The sequence below is a fragment of the Ailuropoda melanoleuca genome, chromosome 14, assembly GCF_002007445.2.
Source record: "Ailuropoda melanoleuca isolate Jingjing chromosome 14, ASM200744v2, whole genome shotgun sequence".
Classification (NCBI taxonomy): domain Eukaryota; kingdom Metazoa; phylum Chordata; class Mammalia; order Carnivora; family Ursidae; genus Ailuropoda; species Ailuropoda melanoleuca.
In genome coordinates, this window is record NC_048231.1 from 62279351 (window position 1) to 62289021 (window position 9671).

Here is a 9671-nt window from a genome sequence, read left to right on the forward strand (position 1 = left end):
AAAAAAAAAAAAAAAAAAAAACAAAAAAAAAAAATAAAAAAAAAAAAATAAAATAAAATCTTCTAGGTGCCACATTAAAAATGATAAGGGGAATACCTCAGCGGCTCAGTCGGTTAAGCACCTGACTCTTGATTTCGGCTCAGGTGGTGCTCTCGTGGTCATGAGATCAAGCCCTGCATTGGGCATGGAGTCTGCTTGACATTCTCTCTCTAACGTCTGCCTCTGCTCCTCCCCTCACTCATGCTCGTTCACTCTCTCACTCTAAATAAATAAAATCTTTTAAAAAAAAATGATGAAAAGAAATGTCTGGGATTAATTTTAATAATACAAGCTATTAAACCATATGCCCAAAATATTATCATTTTTACATGTAATTAATATAGAAAATTGTTCCATTTTTTCACATTCTCTATTCTTGTATTAAGTCTTAGAAAACCAGTATGTCTTTTACACTTATGGCACACCTGAATTTGAATGAACGACCTTCAACTGCTCAGTAGAACCCTGAAAAGCATGGATCTTAATGAAGATAGCTGCCCGATTGTATGATGATTGGATTGTCGGTGTACTGATGAAGATATAGAAATTCCCAGAGCTGTGGTCCACCCAGACCTATTTTCAAATTCTGGCTCCACTATTTACTGGCTATTTACTGTGTGACCTTACACAAATCACTTAGCATCTCTGAACTTTAATCTCCTCATCTTTGAAGCAGAGCTATTGATCCCTGTATTCCAAAGGATTATTGTGTTAAATGAAACATACGTATATGTAAGTTGCTTAGTACAAAATTAGCACCCAGTAGGAACTCGTTAATAAGCATCGATCATAGACTATACACATGTCACAGCAACAGTGTAAAATGCGTCTACATTTTTAAAAATATTCCATCCCTTTATTTATAATTTTATCTAAAGAATATTCTCATCAAATTGGCATTTCTCTGTACTAGTGGTTGCCTTCTGTTTTGTTGTTATTGTAGTTAGAAATATTTAATCTAATAAGGTAACATTGACAGAGATAAGACTTCATGATATTTTAAAGCCTTAAGAATAAAGGCTCTAAAAATCTGCGGTTTGAAAATGGCAAACACTTGGAGCTGAGACTGTCCAGCATACACTGCAGCTTGCTGTACCATCTCAGGAGTCACCTGAGACTTACATTAGACAATTACGGCGCAGGAAGGGGGGAAGGGGAAGACCCGATCCTGTGGGTTTCCCTGAGGAAAGCAGACATTGCCAATGTATGGTTTCACATAAAGGAAGATGGGAGGGTATCACCTTAAAAGAGGAGAATGCCTCTTTCTCGATGAGATACTCGAGAAATTTGGGAACTTGAACTCCAGAGAAAAGCAATAGGGTAAAAATCACTCCTAGTAGGACATAAGAAAAGGCCAGGTAAAGAGTCCCCCAATAAGGGATGTAAATTAGTGGGGCTGACTCGTGCATCCTGGGAGGGGTCTTTCCCAGCATCTGGTTTTAAATTTCTCTACAGTGTAATTTCTTTCTCATCCTCAGCCTTCAATAAAAATCTTGTAATATATACAGCATGGTCTTCGCTGTCACAGTGGGAAGTTTAAAGGGCAAGACTAGACCCATTCCTAACACAGAGCACTACCAGGGAGCAGGGGCTAGCCTCAGGAAGGAGGGAGATCCTGAGAGGGCAGGAGGTGACCTGCCCTGGGTCTAACTGTGATCTGGCTGGAGCAGAAGCAGCAGGCCACAGAAGGATCATTGGCCGAGGGGGAGGGACAAGCATCAGTGATGACAGACTGAGGGAGAATGTTAGCACCTCCTGGGGAGTCACAAAAATGTACAAGGGGATGAACCCACTAAAGGAACTGAACTCCAAAAAGATGGGTGCTCAATTATTATAATGTAGACATTGAAAAAATTGTGACATTTTGTGTCACAGTCTGTGGGAAGCTTGAATATTCCTGCTACACAGTGGGGAAATAAATACTAACCCCTCTAGTCATTTGCTTACGTAGTTGTACATTCTTGGACAAATTATTCAACTTCTCAGACCTTCAGTTTGCTCATCCTCAGAACGAGGGAACTGAACAAGATGGTTTAAGGTTTCTTCCAGAGAGGCAGTCCTGCTTACATCATGACCGGAGTATCAGCACCTAATGCATTTGGTGAGTAGCAGATGGATTTGGACACAGCCTGGTCATTCAAGTTTAGAAAGCCATTCAGTAATCTGACCCTATGTAGGGTCAGAAATACCCTAATTGCACACTCGAATCAATTCAAGTATGATCAAGTTTAATAGATCTAGTGAAGATTTGTAAAAATGAATGAAAACTGCTAAAAAATAAATGGAAGTTAGAGCACACTCATTCAACTTTATTACAGCATTAAGATATCAGGATGTATTGTACCTAATTTTGGACTAAATCAAATCTCCATTACTATGAGGAAGCACATAGTGGGTGCTTAATAAGTGGGAGTTGTGTGAATGACTGAAAAATGCTGCCAGATAAGTTCAGTTGACTCTTGATGCTACTTAATTATTTCATACCTTTCCATTTTTAACCTCATCAAGTCCATTATGGCTACTGCAGTGCTCAGAAGTGAAAGCTTATTCTTATTTTAAAAATGAAATCCGACTAAACTATCATAAATGATACTAATGGCAAATAGAAGATGTGTGTGGACATCTAAAGAAAAGTTAGTACACCTCTACAGAAAATTCTGAAATAAATTTTTAAAGAGTATTATCAAAAGAAATAACTGGCAAGACTCTTGATCAAGGTGTAATATTAAAGGGGCCCATGGTAACAAGGGAGGCTACAGCTTAGGGTGGGATGAGGTTGCAAAATAAATCTGGAGATAAGCAACAAGAGATTTTCTTAGCTGGGTTTGCACTCAGACGAAGGAGCAAAGGAAAGGTGACAGTTGGGAAGGTGGCACAAGGTTAAAATTTCAACAGAAGGGCAGAGCTATCAAGTTCCAGGTTGCTAATCTTCTCCATAGAAGAACGTAATAGTCAACCTGGAAAAAGTAGAATAATGGTAATAAAAAGGAACATAAAAGTTTAGATAGTTAAAAATCACAGAAGTTCAAGTTTCCAGGTCCTCAGAATTCCATTCAATATGCTCAGAGAACACTCAGCTGTTACCACTCAGCCGTCTTTGAGGAATTATTAAAAATAGGAGAAAAGGTAACAGGTTGAGGATGGAAAATGTGCAATTTGCCACAAGAGGGGTGAAAAAGTGAATTCACTGGATGGTAAATGAATCTTGGGGAAATCTAATATGAATTAAGAAATTTATGCTTTGTAAATTTTGAGGAAAGAATATAGTTTTACTAGAACCAAGGGGGAATCACCAAGAATGTACTGAAGAAACCTGACTTTAAACCTTATTAATAGAGTGGCTCAGAAAATAGATTATAAATTTATCAGAGGCATAGAATCTCTGGATTTTAGCAAAGCACCTGAAAAAACCCTAATCTTCCCTTGTAGACAAAAAAAAAAAAATGTGGACAGTAAAAGATAAAAGGTAGGTTAGTTCATGGTGATTTGAACAATCACAACTTCAAAAAATATTAACTGTTAGCATGGAAAACAAATCCCATCCTGCTCAACTTTTTTATTAGGAACCAAAGTTTAGACATAGAAAATATACTTATTAAAGTTAGGGCAGTCACAAAGTTAGGCAAGTGAACTAAAGCCCATACGTTTATCAGGACTCTTGACTGCAAGGGACAGAAGCCCGGTTTAAATTAGCTTCATAGGTGTTATACGCAAGTGATGAATTATTTAACTCTACATCTGAAACTAATGATGTACTATCTGTTGGCTAACTGAATTTAAATTAAATGAATGAATAAATAAATAAATACATAAATAAACAAACTTCACAAAACAAATTACCCAGGGGGTAAATCACTTCAGGCATAGCTGGATGCAATTGCTCAAATAATTCGATCAAGTTTCAGACTCTGCATCTTGGCTCTGCTTTCCTCTTTGTTGGCTTCATTTTCAGGCAGGTCCTCCCAAATGACGTCAACTAGAGCATTAGCATCCCCACGTTTATGTTCTAGCTCAGCAACCACCATGGAAAGAATGTCTCCTCCTGCCCAGGAGTTCCACACAAAGTCCTAAGTTTGAGACTTATTGCCCTGACTTGGGACTTCTGCCCATCAATGAACCAACCACAGCGATCCAATGTTTTGATTGCCCAAGCCTAGGGGGCCACATCTACCCAGAGCCCAAGGATAAGAACAGGGAGGAAGTTGTTCTCCAAAGGGATTCTGTGCAGGCCAAACATAGCAAACTAGTACACCAAAAAAAAAAAAAAAAAAAAAAAGGCTAAGATAATGGTTAAAAAACTAAGATTAAACAATAAATTGTAAGTCCTGAACTTGATTTAAAACAATAAATTTCATAAATTAAAGATGAAGATAGACCACATTTGTCAACTAATAGTTCATGTGAAAAAGATTTAGAGGTTGTATTAGACAATAAGCTCATTATGAACCAACAATGTGTTACAGAAACTGGAAGAACTAATTCAATTTTAGGTTGTCTTAATAGAAATATTATAACCCAATTATGGGATGTTATGGTCGCACTGTTTACTTCATCAGTCAGGCCACAGCTGAATTAACATTCTAGAAGGACATTCCCAAGGTAAAGAACATCCAAAGGACTGATTAGGATAAAGAACTAAAAATCAACTTAGGGGAAGACCCAAAGAAGTTGGAGATTTCCATCCTGGGAAAGGGAAGGCCAAAGAGCAATGGTCAAATATTTGAAAAGTGATCACATGGACGTAAAACTGACCAGTGGCGCTATTTCAACGGGAAGAGCTAATACCTGCAATTAAATTAAAGGGAAATGGATTCAGGTTGGTTTAGCAAGTAGTACTGCCCAGCAAAATAATTGGCTCTCTTGAGATGAACTGAGCTTCTCTCAGATATAATTATCAGAGATGGTGTAGGATTGTGTCTGGAACTGGTCAGCTCCTAAGATCTCTCTCTCAACTCTTGATCCAGTAGTTCCATGAATATTTGTTAACTTCTCCATCACGGAAAAGTGAACAGGAAGTGCACACCCTTGCAACATTTCCAGGAGTGAGGGAAGAACCCAGGCCTCCGGGGTCTGGTACCTCAATCTGAGCATTCTGGATGACTGGAAGAAGTTCAGTGCCATGCGGAAGTAAACTCCACGTGGAAGAAACCTGGAATACAAAACACCAAGCAAACTGAGGATTTGGGCAAATGTCTCACTCACTTCAGCACTCTCATGCATTAGTCACCACTCAACGTGTTTTAAACTAATTAAAACATCAAATCTGATCATTATTTTTTTATCAACTTATTCAGAGAAATGGTTGAAATTTCTAATAAAACAACTTTGGTCATCCATGGATTTCTTTACCCATGTTAATTTTCAACACAGATACTGTAAAAATGAAATAAAGTAGGAAGTATATTGCAAAAGTGTAAAGAAGTATCTGAAAATGTTTTCATAAGTTATCAGACAGTATATACACATAAGGAGTTATTATAATTATTATTCATTTCACCATAGCATAGATAAATTAGTGTTGGTTATATTAAAATATTCTTTATAAAATTATGAGGATTCACTAAATCCTTGGAAGACACAAAATAAGCAAGTAAAGGATATCATGTTGCTCTGAGCTGAGAACTCATTCTAGCCTAAGGAGATGCTATGTTGATAGAGTATACTTAAATGTCACTGAATACATGTGAGGATTAAATGAAATTTTGTCTCTGTAAAGTTCTTTGCAATATGCTGTATAATTCCAAAATCAAAATATTATCATTCTGTTCTCATTATTAACAAGTTTTCATTATCCTACTACAATGAATTGGTTGCAGAAATATAGATGTCTAGACTAGGCCAACTCCACCTGATAATTAATATCAGAGTTCTGGCACTCAGTGTGGGCAAAATCAGATAATAGTTTCCTTATATGTAAGTGCTTAGAATATTAAATCCATCTCTGATAGCTTAATTATTATTTATAAGTAGAGGACACAATCTGAAACATAGGGACTTTGTGGCCACTCTGTATATCACAAATCACTCTTATAAATATTTCTTATGTTAGCAAAATTGCATGGTAAAAGCACTAGATCAATAATAAAAGTATGATGAAACCTATATTAAGACAATATCCTTAAAAGGAATCATTGAAACCATTTCGATTCTCCATTACCATAATTCCAAAAGGCCAATAGACAGGATTTATAAAGCCTAAATATTCTATAGATTTGTGTTAGTGGCTTTTTAACAAGATGAATCTTATAATCTGGGGTGGGGAATAACTAAGAAATAATGAAGCTGAGCCTTCTCATTTTACAAATGAGAAAACAGAGGCCTTTAACCAAGGTAAATTAGCTAGCGAGATTGGACTCAGACAAGAGACAGGAAAATATTACGTAGTCTTTATGGTAAAATCTGACCACACATTTAATAAAATTACCCGATATAATTGCAGTCCTTTTTTATGGTCATTATCTTCACTGAATATGTATTATTAAACATGTAAAAGGAGGCCTGATATATGTTGGATGTTATATTTGAAGGGCTATGGTTTATTTCCAGTAATAACCAAAATTACAATCAAAAAAGAATAAAAATGTTACCGAATACAAATATGCAGGAAACCAGAACCACTCTACTGCCTGTACAAGGTCTGCAAAGAAATATGTCCAGGCATGTACAGCTATGGAGAATATGAAAGACTTGTAAGAAATGTATAATATGTGGGAAATATTGACCTTGCTTCCACTCGGGGTCAAAAAATGCAAAGAGATTCTTTCGTATATTTTATTTCCCTGGGGAAAGCATGTGACTTAATATTAAAAAAAAATCCTTGAGCAATGCAATCTCTCTAGTTTCCAGTGGTGCTTTTTTTTTCCTAGCCCTACTTTACCTCAGAATTATTTTTGCATTGTTCAAAAGCAAAAAGGAAAATTTTGGCAAAGTTTAACCCAGTCAAGATGGATGTTAATTGCAATGTTATAATACTAATTTGTGCATCCTTACTCAACCATAGGAAACTCATTATGGCCTCATTTAACATTCTGAAAATATTTTTAGACCATTTATAGCTTCAAATGGAAATAAATATAACTATATGTGTAGAATTGTCATTTTAATCAAATTAAATTTTCCAATTAGAGAAAGAAGTCTTGTTAAGATCACCCACAATTCATATTCATAGAAGACTTCAGTTCAGGTTATAGAACTCTGGAAGACCATTTGGAACAGGAAATGTTGATTCTTGCAGTGATGTATTTATCAGTTTTGGTGATTTTAGTAAACACAGAAATGCTATTTTATAATAATATATTAATGATCCATACTTTAAATCTTTTAAAATGCTGGCTAGTTTAGGATTCAAGGGTTGAATGTTGAAAATGGTAAAAAACTAAATAAATACATCCCTGAAGAGCATCATCTGTTTAGAAGAAACAAAGAACTGAAATTTTGCTTTTCAAGATAACTGAAAACCCTGACACTCTTTCAGTGCAATTGGCTAAATGCTTATCTATGGTGGTTAAAAAAAAAGTACATGGTCATAATATCTATAAAGTGTAAGTAAGAGGAACCAAATCAAAATAGAAAGTTGAATCTGGTCAGCTTGAAGAGTTTAATAGTATCATTAATAATAGATCCATAAACTGTGTCCATTTAAATACCAAAGTTGAGTTCTTAAGCAGAATAAATAAATGTACTCAGTGGAATCAAAGACTTTTTAGGATGACTCATTACTTTCAACCCTGACATTCAGCTAATGATGATACATTACACCGCATTTATATCACATCACATTTATATTACATTAGGAACAATCTCTGTGACCTGATGTTCAGGGTCTTTTTTTTTTTTTAATTCCAAACTCACACGTTTTTAAAAACATTTGATTCCAAAAAGCACAAATCTGTGTGCTATAATTAACATGCTGCCTGAGGTTTATAAGATTTAGAAAGCAAGAACTTCCAGGATTCCTGAAGAGATCTAACCTTACAAGACAGATGGTATGCAGCCATCTCAACAGCAGGCTCAGAATTGGGTCTAGGTAGAGGAGGCTGAGCCCCCAGATGTGTGATTGGAGGGGATTGGAAAATACCTTCGGTTCTCCACCCCTGGCCTGAGGAGTATTTGTTATTCTATTTTTTAAAAATGGCATCCCTGTGGCTCAGGGCTGCATCTGCCAGAGTCCCCTGTTACAATTTATCTCACACATTACTGAAAACATTTGTTCAACAGCTATTTACTAAATGCCTACTATGTTCTAAGCACTATGAGGAATACAAAGATGTGTAAGCTGAGCTGTAGGGCAACAGAAATACTAGGAGGTGAAAAAAATTAAGGATAGAAAAATCTGGGTTCAAATCTCATAACTTCTTACTGGCTATAAGATCATGGATAAGTCACTAAGCCTCAGTTTCCTAATCTGTAAAATGGGGATGATGGTACCCATATATCAAATTGGATGGTGACTAAGTATATGAAAGGGACTTAGGAGAATGCTCTGCAGACAGTAAAAGTTGAATAATAATAGCTGCTACAATTATTATTATTATTATTGTTAACCACAGACACCACCGTCAAGGAATTTAAAGTGAAACAAGGAGATGAGGTATGTGCGTGCAGAACTATGAGATAAAGTGCATAGAGCAGTTCGGAAAAAGGTAAGATGGCCTCCAGAAGTAGGGGTCAGGGAAAAATTGAGAAAAGAGATCACATTTGTGCTGGATCTGGAAGTCTGAGCAAATATCTCTTTAAAAAGTAGTAAGCACCTTAAGACACAATCAAGATGTAGTTCACGCGTGCACGCATGCATTTATTCACAATAAACATTCTTCAAGTTTAAGGAAGCAACTTGAAGAAAATAGTACATTTTAATTACCATGAATGATTCTAGGGTTTTTGCACTTGGTGGGAGGACGAATCTAGATGGGGTGCTGATGGAAGAGTCAACAGTGAGTACTGGGTGTCAACAGTGAGTAGTGGGTGTCAACTTTAAGGTGAAGTGTGCCAAAAGGACTCCTAGGGGAGAGGGGAAATGGACAGAAGGCAAGTAGGAAATTTCTCATTCCCCAAAAGTTTACTTAGAAAGGAACAATTCCACTGAATAAGAATGAGATGCATCCGTGGACACTGGCTGAGGTGTGTAGACTGAAAAACAAGGGTTAAAAGTGTGCATTGAGGAGATTTTCCATCTTGCATTCCATCTCCAGTGTTGGCTTATCAGCTGTACCTTTTCTTAAATTTTTTCCAGTGATTGCTCTAGCCTTCACAATATGTATCTTTAATATACTCCAGGCTACCTTCAAATAATTATTGTACTTCTTTATGTAAAATTTGAAAACTACAACAGTCTACTTTCATTTCTCTGCTCATGTCCTTTATGTTATTTTCATATATTTTACTTACATGTATTTTATTAACCCCACAATGCATTATTACTATTGTAATCTTTGCTTTCAACAGTCAATTATCTTATAAAGAGATATAAAAATGAGTGGGGAATATTTTTTATCTTTACCAACATATTTACCATTTCTAGGCTCTTCCTTCTTTTTCTTTCCATCTAGTAATATTTTCTGCCTGAAGAGCTTTAATTCACATTTTTTAAAGTGTGGGCTGCTAGAAATGATATCTCTCAGTGTTTATCTGTA